This window comes from Anoplopoma fimbria, chromosome 21 (genome assembly GCF_027596085.1).
Source record: "Anoplopoma fimbria isolate UVic2021 breed Golden Eagle Sablefish chromosome 21, Afim_UVic_2022, whole genome shotgun sequence".
NCBI classification, from domain to species: domain Eukaryota; kingdom Metazoa; phylum Chordata; class Actinopteri; order Perciformes; family Anoplopomatidae; genus Anoplopoma; species Anoplopoma fimbria.
This window is the reverse complement of record NC_072469.1, coordinates 17,473,788-17,486,149: the sequence shown is the minus strand read 5'-3', so window position 1 is coordinate 17,486,149 and position 12,362 is coordinate 17,473,788.

Genomic DNA, 12,362 nt, shown 5'->3' with positions numbered 1-12,362 from the left:
TCAATTTTTCATCCCCCATTACAGGAGTGTATCCTAGTGAAACGTAAATTACAGAGTGTACGGCTGAGCGTCGATGAAATGCAGCAAAAATGACAGCTGAATTCTTTTTTGAATAGCACAGACCCTCGCAGCACAGGTGTGTTTCTGGGTGTGTGAGAGGTTCAAGGTCTTTTCAATATTTACTGAGACAACATCGGAGAGTGTTTTCAGCCAGTTCTGCTCCGTGGAGCTTTGTCTTGCACCACATGTGACTACACACACTAACACGCACAAGGGCATTCCTATAAAAGTGTGTCCGTACAACACACACACATGCGCGCGCACACAAACACACACTCCTTTAGTGCAGTGGTTCCCAACCTTTATTGTCTGATGTGCAGCCACAGCCCTATCAGATCAACTCGGCTCATTTATCAATGACTGTAAGCTATTTAAACCATTTTTGCATTACATTTAGCTATTTTATCAGATTCTACAAATTATATTTAACCCACTTATCCATTACTTTTAGACTCTTCATCCACCTTGCAGGATTTTTGTTTTTCACAATGTATCCATAACTTTTTTTACTTTTTTACAATTTATTAATTACTACTTTCAGCTATTTGAACTGTATCCATTACTTTAAGCTATTTATATATAAAATTGAATTACCCTTAACTATTTTAACCATTTTTAAATACTTTTTTCCATTGTTTTCAGCTATCCAAATTATTGATTATTTTAGCCTACTATTTCGACTATTTTCGACATTTGTCATTACTTTTAGCCATCTATATCATCCATTTCCCTTACTTTTGGCAAATATTTCGTCCATTTTTCCAGAACTATTTTAGTCAACTGTTTAGACGTCGCCATCAAATCCTAATTCACTTTTTATTTTCAAAATTGCATAGCTACTCTACAGTCTTTCTCTATCCTCACTGGTAACTGCAGAATCACTGCTGTAGTCAGACACAGATGGTTGATTAGTGCAAAGAGCTTCTCCATGTCGTGTCCAGCACTATCACCCTTGATTACAGCCAAAGACAGAAAGAGGAAGTAAAAAGAAACGAGAAAGAGACAGGAGGCTGGCCAGAGAACAGTGAGAGGAAGACAGAGCCTGACTCTAAGAGGGCTAGATAAAGAGCCAGGTTGACCTCCAGTCTGTCTGTCTTGTGTGCTTCTGTTGGCACCATCGCTATCAGCAACCGGAAGGATCTCCCTTCTTATCCACGGCACTCGTCTCCAGCACCTCCTGCCCTCACCCTCCTCTCCCCGTCTCTGATGTGTCCTGTTTGCTTGAATTTACACAGACCTGCGCTTTGTGCCACATGAATGGGAGCCCAGAGATTGGAAGCAACTCATTGAAGTCGTTTTAACTCAAAAGGCATGTTTGGCTTGAAAGACGGTGGCTGAGGCGGTGAATGTCGGCTTCTGATCCCCTATTCCAAGTTTCATAGAGGAAAACGTTTGGCAGTGATCCTGATACAAGATAATCAGTCAGCCTCCGCAGAACAAACGTGTGGATTTGTCATTGTTGTTCTTCAGTAATGAGCCACACATTTGGAAAACAGCCCCCTGCTGTCAAAGCAGATAAGCCCTGTGTCAAGACTGTGGCTTGTTATTAACAAGGTTGAACATGAGTCAGCAGAGCCTATTGTTTAATAACTAAATATAATGACTGGTTCTCTTCCTGCATCATAAGGCCATCACAGCTTATCTGACTGACGTGAAGGAGAAGCTTCGGGGAAAGAAGGGACCTTGTATTTTATCTACTTGCTACAGAGTTGGACATAATGTGTCAGCCTGTGACGATAGTGCCACAGTTCAGGTCCCAAGTCTTATTTGAGTCCTCACACACAGTTTCAGTAAGAAACATAGGCCTAAGATCTTTTGGTTTTTAGTATCCTTAATCAGCATTCATGAGAATGTTTTTATAACATTTTTCAATCATTTAAAATATTTTCCATAGAGATTCTTTCAGTCCCATTTAGTTATGAAACAACGCTCTTAACTACTATAACTTGTACTGAAAGGACAGTAAACCAAAATGCATAATGGCCTTTAAAAAATATGACATACCATAATGTCAGCAGTGTTTCCTTTAACTTTGATAAAAATGGTAACAAAATCTTAAGAATTAACATTTGAAAAAAGTTAATCTATGAGTTTTAACTGTAACAACAAACGCTGTTTATCAGGCTTGATTGACTCGATACAAATTTTGGCACATTAGTATACTTAATCATATTTGTCTTAAAATTACAAGCATCATTCAACATGTAAAACAAATGAGGCAGAAGTTATTAAAGAGAGCCCCAATGGCAGCGATTATCCATTACCATGTTGGATCCCTACCAGCTTAAGGACTGCTGCTCTGTAGCTGACCTTTGAACTCCCTGTGGATTTTGGAAGCCCAAACAGAAAAGTCAGATTTTTCTACACGACATTGGTAACAAGTCTGATGGGAGGAGATCACACTCCGCGGGACATCACATCCAACATCTACAGCTACTAATACCCTGAGAACAGAGTGTGAAACACGACACACTGAGGTGTTCTGGTTTGCTGCTGGTGCTGCTGGTATCCTCACCACATCAAAGTGAAACCCACTACAATGGCCTCCCATGAGGGTAATGCGATTAAGTTTGATGTGGATTAACAATTTCCGGACAACTCCAGACTAAAATGGACAGAGAGAGAGAGAAAAGATCAGACCTTCAATCAGAGGCTCCCTTTGAAATATTCACTAGGAATGAAGTTAAGTAGCTGCATTGGGCTGGGTCACACATGACACACAGTTAACTTGATTTCATGTGTTTAACCCACTCAGTTAACACCAGGGCTGTGTATTCTTCAGTTTGCAGAACACCATTATACGAGACCACCAAGGCTGCCAACTGGGCCTTAAACCATGAAAGCATCAGAGGACATGTAGCACCAAAATCTCTGGAAATCACTGATCACATGATCAGATCCTTTCAGGAGACTCAATGTGCCATACTAATATTTTCAACCAAAAACCTCTATATCTATATTGCCATATTGTAACAATTGTAACTATATTGTAGGGTTGTAGGGTTGACTATTGGTGCTTTCACAACATATTTACACAGCGAGATATTTGATAAATAATCATCAGTAATGTGTATATAGTCACTGAGTGGGTAAAGGCAAATGAAAGAAAAAACAAAACTGTCTGGTAAATTCAGAAGATTACATCATTTTACTGTAATGCAGCCTTTAAAACCAGGAAAAGGCAAAATTTAAGACGATATTTAGAATCAATCAATTTATCTCCTAAAAATGTTGACCTTTGCATACAACGGCACTGTCCGTTCACTCTTAATGGAAAAGCCAGTTGGTTTTTAAGCGAGATGATGTAATCACTGAACGATGTCACTCAGTCTCAAACTGACTTTAGCGTGTGTTTGAATTGGCCGCTGTTATGTCAGCTTTGGATGGGTTTGACTTCCATTCAACATGTGGCTTCTTCTTATTCGGAACGCTTCGTCTGTCCCTCGTCCCGGTAAAGACAGGGCTTTAAACTGTGAAGACCATAAAGGCAGGAGACACTGACGTGACTGGTGTGTGTGTGTGTGTGTGTGTGTGTGTGTGTGTGTGTGTGTGTGTGTGTGTGTGTGTGTGTGTGTGTGTGTGTGTTTGAGGGGTCTCTCCATTTGGCGGTCTCCACTTCAAACAGGGAAATCAGAGGAGTACTATCCGACAATCCTGGACAACTTCCATGTTTGCCTGATTTAGTCTCACCATTTAAAGAAAAATCCTTGAATGAAGTTTTACTGAACTATTTTAAGTTTCCTTTTCCGGTGCCAACTCCTTTTTTTTTTTTTTTTTTTTTTTTGCTTTGTGATGTTCCTCTGGGTTAAGGAACCAAAATAACATCAGGGACTTAGGTAAGCGTGGTGGTTTTTCATTCAGCTCTCTCAAAATCCAAACGAGCAGTAGACACTAATACCAGACTCCTGTGACGCAACCATCTCCTCCTTCTCATTTCCTCCTCGGTGAGGCGGAGGGGCCCCAGACAGGAAGCCACAGGTTCGGCAGCCAATCACGTGCCAGAAAGCTGTCAGATCCTTATGGTTGCCATTGGCCCACATCAGAGCAGCGCAGCGAGCCTCTGAGGTTACTTTTTTTTTTCTTACTCCAAAGCCACCAGGGATTCCCTCCGGCTGCTGCCATCTGTGCCCGACCCCAAAATGGTTACAGAATTCAACCATTAAAAGGAAATAATCTGTAAGAAACACAGGATCTTTAAATAAACTGTGCGTCCCACAGAGTGGCGCTACTTTTGATGTAAATGGGAAGGGAAGTTGGGTTTGCAATTGTTTAATATTGGGAAAATGCACTCTTTTTCCACTGTAAAGTCTGTTTTTCTTTCTAAACTTAAAGTCTTATGAGAAATGTCTCAGTGTGGAATGCAGCCCTATGAAATCTTGTTAATGTGTTCACTCACACCAGGATTTAAGCTACACTAACTACAGGCTTGGGAAGGTGAAGATGCTGGTTGTGCAGCGTACAACTACGCAGAGTATGGGTATAAAAATGCTGAAAACCAGCAGTCAGAGTAATAATCACTCTGCTAAACGCACATCTGACAAACCGCAGCGGTTTTAACTAAGCTGGGGGAAACGACGCAAATGTGTTGACAAACAAGCTTGAAGACATGTGGCAATCAAGAAGCAGAGCATTAATTACTGGGAGGAAATGTGCAACTTAATGTGTCCAAACCGCAGTAATGCTCATTTCTGCCTCCCAAACATAGTTTTGAGCTGATGGAAGAGGTTTGAGTGCAAGCATTAGATTCATTTCTCAGACTAAGATTCTTTAATCGGTTGAAAGAAGTTTGTCAGTTTGTGTCCAGAGACACACTGACAATTCTGTGATAAAACTAGAAAGGTGCACTCAGTGCAGATCTCCGCCAGGTGTGTCTGCAATGACCACTGATGTATTGTGTGATTGAATGAATACAACCCATAATTGGCTAACCCCCGTGTCTAGACTGCAAGTGTAACACTCGCACATCTCACACTCCTGTGAAGATGTCTGCATCGCCTCTGTGCTCCGGCTCGGTGTCTCACGGGGATTAACCACGACTTGAAACATTTTCACGTCTATTTTTTTCAACCAAAAGTGTGTAAACTAGAGGTTGATGTCCATTTAAAAGGCATACGATAACTGAGTCTCTGGAAACAGAGAAGCAGCTGAGTGGCGGTGATGCACTCAGCTGTGTTATCACTAGCGGCCCCTAACGGCGGAGGACGTTAGTGAGGCGGCCAATGTTGGAATAAAACAACAAATAAAAGGTGTTTTGAGAAAGTGTGAGTCACCGACAGCATGAAAGGAACTTTGCTGCAGTAGAATTCAAGATTAGGGTGCACACTCACACAAGGACGCACACACACGCACACACACACGTAAGCGATCGTATGATCCTCCTGACGGAGATAATTATAACGTATATATATTATACGTCTTCTCCTGTGTTTGCCTACCCTGATATGCACTTTTATCTTCAAACCTAGTCTTTTCCTGCTTCTGCTTATTTTGTTTCTGGCAGACAGCCAAGACGTTGCTTGAACTTGAACGCGTTATTATTGGCGTGCATGATCATTTCTCTCTGTGACATACGGATTCTAACTTTTGGTGAGACATTCTTCAACAAATACTCTAATTGCACAAATAGATGACAGGCAGAGGAGATATGCAATTGAAACAGTTTGCAACACATGGTAATAAATAGAACCGCTTATCGTTAGTCAGTGCAGATAGTAGCGTTTTAGTACTGTTACCAAAAGGATCATTTTTGGATCGTCACTTCGAAAAATATGCACGTTTTTCACAGAGGATGGTGAATCAGCTGAAACGGATAAATTACACTGCAAAGAAACTCGAGCCTGGCCTGGCACTGAAAACCTGCCACCAGACAGTCTGGGAGGACGGACAGTCAGACAGACAGAAAGACCACGGCACTGCCAGGATGCTCCCCTTTAAATTACAGGCCTGAGATGATAAGCCCTGCATGTTTACACTCTAAATCTAGTACAGCGGGTAAATTATAGTACAACAGTTGTATTTTAAACCCTCCAGCAGCATGGCTAAAGCAATGGCAGCTACAGGAGAGATGCTGCAACGGTCCAACACGAGACACTTTTACTTAGTAAAGCACACAAAGACAGTCAGTATTTGCTCAAAGTGTTTACAGCAGAAGATCCTTAGTACTACTTGTTCTTCTTAAAACTAAATCTGAGTCAGCGGGCAAACCTTGCCAGTAAGCTGCGAGACGCCAAAAAAGGAAAATGTTGTTTATGAGGAAATTGTGTGACATAAATAATATGTAAGCCCTGTTTGGCCCCTGCAGTGGAAACCTGGCAGTGGGTTGCTTCCTCTCCTACTTATCATGACTGCCCAGCAGACTCTGGACATGATGCCAAAAGGGCACGGCCACCGGTGTTATCGCACTACGACTCCGTCCTCGCGCACAAACAAGAGGAGGCTGGGGTGATAACAGGGGACGGGGTAACAAAGTTGAAAAATAGAAACAGTGTCGACTTCCTGGCTTCGGGGCACAAATGATGTATGCGTTAAAGCAAAGAAAAACACAAGGACACTTTCATGGACAGATATAATTAGATGAGCCAATACACAAAGGCAGAGGGAGCAGAAAAACAGAGAAGAAGGGGGGAAGAGAGGTGGAGGTGATAGTAGCAGAGTTATTCCTATTACTAATGCCAGTCGGGATTATATGAGCAATATTCACAGTAGGAGGGAGAAAAGACAACCAATAGTATCACTCATATTACAAGAACAGCAAAAGGAAGTAGTCAAATTAGCCTGAGCCAGTAGCAGCATGAATACTAACAGATGAGTCAAGTGGAGGCCAAGACATCAGTAGTAGCTGAGACTAGTAGCAGGTAGTGATAGTAGTTGTTGAGGTATTAGTCGAGGCAATACCACTAGTAGCACAAGTAGAGATAAGTGTTTAAAGTAGTTGTTAACTGCTAATAAAACTACGAGTGACCATTGAAAGGGTAAAGGATGTTCATTAAGGGGATGCAGACATTGTAGTAACTGTCATAGTTTGAACTTGTGTAGGTGTTACTTGTCATGGTAGTACTGTGTAATAATTGTTTTATTGTTGTACAGAGTAATATTAGCTGAAATAATAGCTGAAGCAGTTGTTGTACTAAAATAGTAGTACTATTAGTAGAAGAAGAGCCTGTAGCTGTAGAGGGTAAAAATGACCTAAGGGACACTGGTTTAAACTCTAGACCAGCAGGATCAACTGGGGTAGAGAAAGTTAACAAGAATAGCCTTCTTCGTTACCACCACTGAGTTGCCCTTGAGCAAGGCCCTAAACCCCCGAACAGAACCAGTCTAGCTGCTCAGTTGCCTTCAGTTTACACTGTAGTTGTATTGGGCAGTTTTTTGAGGTGTGGATATGTGTAGCTGCGTATGTGTCAGCAGGGGGTTACTTAAAAAAGAGCATTCATTGATGCTCTCAGTGAAACTACCTTGAATAAAGGTTCGACAACTTCCAACAGCAAAGGCACTGGTAGCATTTTTAAACAAATACGTAGCACTGCTCTCCACCCACTACCACTACTAGTAGAAGAACAGTACAGCATAGTACAACAGTAACTGTAGTAGCAGTAAAGACAATAAGGAGTTAGACGTCCCAAACCTGCAACAGAGCATCTCTCTCCTCCATCACTCCGACCCTCCAGCTGGAGCAAAGCCACTGACTCAGAAGGAGTACAAATGTAGAATATATCCGCCGTACAGTATATTTGAAGCATCTCTTTAAGAATGTGTACTTTCAATATCTATTCCCTGCCTTTTTACCGCTCTGATTTCCATCGTTTATCTGCTAAAAATATTCTAGATGTCAAACTGTCAAAACAAAAGAGCAACAAATGAGCCAAGTTCTGGCTGTCACTTCACAAATGAAGCCCTGTGTGTTCTGTAACACAGCGCTATAATTTGCTGCACAGGAGGTCCACTCAATCCAGAAGACTTCACATGCACTCCAAACAGACTTTGTGGAGGCTGTGGGTTAAGTAGTTTACAGTACATCATTTATCCCATAATCCTTATTCTTTGTCAGGTGATAGCAGCGTGGTAGAAGCGACAAACAACCTAATTCCCTAAACCGCTTAACCACTTCCTGTCTACCCAAACCATTAAAAATATTCACAATCACTACCAACCACGTCTCCTGGTTTTTATATTTTTGTGGAAACCTTTAGCACTCGTTTAAGATCATAAGGAAATTTAGATATGATCCTCGCTAGCAGACATGCAGCCCAAACAGCGCTCACCATGGGACCGGGACCCTTAGTGACATCTTGCTCCAATTTTAAGGGAGGCCGTGTGATTGGCCAGCTCTTTTGGATCATAACCAGCGCAGAAATTCCCTCCTGGAGGAGACCACAAAATTACAAAGTATGGCAGCTGGAAAGTCAGAGAGGAAGGGAAAATGATGAGGATGAAAAAAAACAAAAAAAAAACAAGTTGAGCTGGAGTCCGAGGGCTGCAATTTTGGATAGCAGCTTCGCTTTGGGCTGGCTGACACATGAATGCTTCTCTTCCCTACAGAGTCCAAATCCAATGCATAGTCACAAATCACGCATGTCCTCACATACACACACATACAGGCAGATACACAATATCCTCATTAATGGAAGACTAACATACTCCAACCACAGCCCCTTCCGTTGGATTCATGTGGTAATTACAACATTACCCAAGAGGCCTACAAACACTATGTCACAGGGTCAGGCAGAGGCTCATAAAATCCTCTTCTCTCTCTCTCTCTCTCTGTAATGTAGCGGTAATGAAAATTATTATAACGAACCCATGTGTGCCAGCAACACCCATCAACCGGGAGCTTTGATTACAGCTGTGGGTCAACGCAGGGCAATTATAGAGAAACAGTGCGTCATGCTGTTTATGGGAGCAGCGATGTGACGGAGCTCCCTAAAGCCCTTTGTCCAACTTAAAGCATTATTTAAACGCTTAGGGATGTTTGTAAGTAAACAAAAGTTTTAAAGACGTAATGCCACCCAAATTGTAAACGGTTTTCACAGGAGCTATGTCTTCTGTAGAAATTGTATGATAGGATCAAAAGTGTGTGGACAGTTGTGTTCGCCCTCAAGTGTCACAGGATAAATCTGAGGTGTGGTGGGAAGATTAACAGGGTAGTAAAGCCGCCAAAGTAAACATGAGGTGATACACAAAATTAAATGAGTTTCAGTCGTTCCTCTAAGTGAAAATGTAGCCACTTCAAGTTTAATAAAACCTTTCATATTAAAAAATGAAATCTGTCTTTCATTAAAATGGACATCCAGAATCACTATGAAGAGTCACAAATAGACATTGCTTCATTGTAAGCCAATAAAGTTGGGAACCCAGGGTTCAAACAAGTGTGTGTTTAATTTTGATGCAGCAGGAGAAGAACCTTTCCTCCATCAACTTGACAAAAGGCATGTAAATAAAAGTCAGTGCAGAAAATGTTCCTCCTGTGACTGCTACACTGTCATTGGATTGGTAGATTAGAGTGGTGCAAAATTCTCAATTATTAAGAATAAATGGAAGAAGCAGCAAATCCTCACATCTTTTAAGTTGTAACCATGAAATGTTTTTGCATACAAAAACGACAAAACGCAATTTAGTTGCCAATAAATTTTCACAATCCACTAATCCTTTCAGCTGTACTTTCAAAAAATATATTTTATAGGCTCTTCATACATTTTGCACACAAAAACTAAACTATAATGTAAAAAGTAATTATTGATTTAAGATGTTGAATAATTATAAGGAAGTAACAAGTACAATGTATCCCTGTGAGATGTAGAAGAGCAGAAGTAGAAAGTGCCATGAAAGGAAAAGACTCAAATAAAGTACAGGTATCTGTGATTTGTACTTCTATACAGTACTTGAGTAAATGTATTTAGTTACATTCCACCACAGAGACCTGACCTCAACTTCGTTCAACATCTTTGTAAAAAAAACTAGGAACATCAACTGTTGTCTCTTCTAAAAGAGATTTTCATGTATTTCTCAAATCTTTTTCTAGAATTTGGAATTAGACCTCGAATAAACAAAGTTAGAAAACAAACAATTTAGTACTGTCCGATGTGTTTTTATGGGACTAGTGACGCTTTACAGACATTAAAAGAGGCATTCCCATCAGTTCAGCTGAACATGTGCCTGGAGTGAGACAGCTACATTGACATCTACACCACAGAAATCCGAATCCCAAAAACTCCAAATATGTGCCAGCGTATTTGAAACCTGCAGAAAGCAATTACTCTTAATTTCACAAGTTAGAATAATAAGAAAAAAAAGTTGACACTGAAAAATGAGAGCTGAGAGAGTGATCGTCGGCGCTAATTTGAACAAAATGGATTCCTTATGTTTTCAGAAGCACTGCAGCCAAACTACAGAGCCTCCCTGCTCGTCATCTCATAACACAGACGGACCGCTAATCACCTCTGAAGGTCAGTCTGCTTGTTATAGCGGAGCAGCAACACAGGACAACCTGCTGACAGGAATGTGTGGCGGGACGATTAAAAGAACATTAAAGACATAGTGGGAATCACAGAAGAGCCACTGCTGCTGGGTCGACCTACTGTGCCACTCATTGCTAGTCCATCTAACGCAAGCTAATTACTCTGAAGCACACGCACTGTTTTCTGTTCACAGCTGAGAGTGGTGGCGCTCTGCAGCCGCCATCTGGAGAGGCTCCAACCTCTGAAGTACCAAACAAAGTATATACTTGTCTCTCTTGAGGCCCACGGTGCACTTTGTACAGCAGACAGGTTGATCCAGGTTGAAGACATTATTTCCACTGAGAGAAGGAGTTCACTCAGCGTGTGCAATGATTATTTTTAGAGGTATTAGGAGCCGTGGCGTGATTCTGGCATCGGGCGGCTGACACAGTGCAGGCCACCTCACAGGTGTGCGAGTGTGTTTTTTCTGCGTGTGTAGTGGTCAGGTCACCTCGGTGTTTTTCGGCTAGATCTAAGGACTCTAAGGACAGAAAGGAGGCTGAAGAGAAGAGCTGAGAAGTTTCAATGATTATCAAATGACTTTCCATAACTGCATTGTTGCTATTCTACAACCAGTTCTTCCCTTCTGGTTTCAGCCCATACCAATTATTATTAAAGGGCCTAAAGAGTCTGTTTCATTAAAACCAGGAAATTAAAAAGTTGTAAAATACATTCTCGGGGGAAAAAAAATGCCTAAAAGTCTCTAAAATGCAGAGACAACTTACTCCAACCAGCAGAGACTTACTGTTCTTGGCAAAGAAATAGGTCCAATATAATACTCTATAAAACCAAAAGGTGTTTTTACACTTGGGCTTTTGTACAAATTAAACAAACAAGATATAGTAATTATTGAGGTTTAGCGGTGCTAGTAAGTAGATTTTGGTACCTTTGCACAGAGATAGTAAAGCCTTTTCCCACCATTTCGGGGTTTTGGGGGATGCTAAGCTAACTGGCTGCTGGTGGTAGTTTCACATTTAAAATGCAGACATCAATCTTCTCGTCTATCTCTCTTCATGAATGCAAAAAAAGCATATTTCCCCAAAAACGATTTATTTTAGGTGTACTGCTCTCAGAATTGAATGATAGTCCAAAACTCGTGTTTAAAGTGTTAAAGAGTCACATATAAAAACAGGAAGAGGAAACAAAGAACCTAGAGGAAAAAGACTGATGCTCAAGATGACTGGTTGGCCTCTATCTAGAGACAAAATTCCTCTACAAGGTGTAAACCAGGTTCAAACTCTGTCGTACTTCAGTAAATATCTGCCTCTGAGCAAGACACTGAACTGAAAAGCTTAATTTACCCCCCATCCATTCTCTTACCATTGTCTCACCTTTCCCATGAGGAGCGCCACGTTGAAGCCCGGGTCACTGTGAAAAGGCCTCCAGCTCTCCAAGCAGACGCCTCGCTGTCTCCTGGTTCACCGCATTACGCACCTTGGGTCGGTTTATCACCACGGCAACCACGGACCCCCTTCGCTCTGTGACCAGAGTCTGTCCCGCAACTAATGACAGAGAATGATAGAGATGCAGAGACTGAAACCAATATGGACCGCAACACTTAGAAAGAGGCCGACCCGGAGACATTGAGTTTAACCTCCGCAGTAGGAGGGATGGAGATGGAATGTAAATCGTTTTTTTATTGGGGACAGACTTCATGACACAAGCGGTGACAGACAGTGAAACAATGAGAAGGTCTGGGTTGAGGTGAGGCCCTTGGCTCTCACTCTGTGTGTTTATAGGAGTGTGTGAGTGAGCCAGGGATTGTGGCTTGAGGTTGCTGCAGGTAGTTGACCTGACATTGTTTAGGGT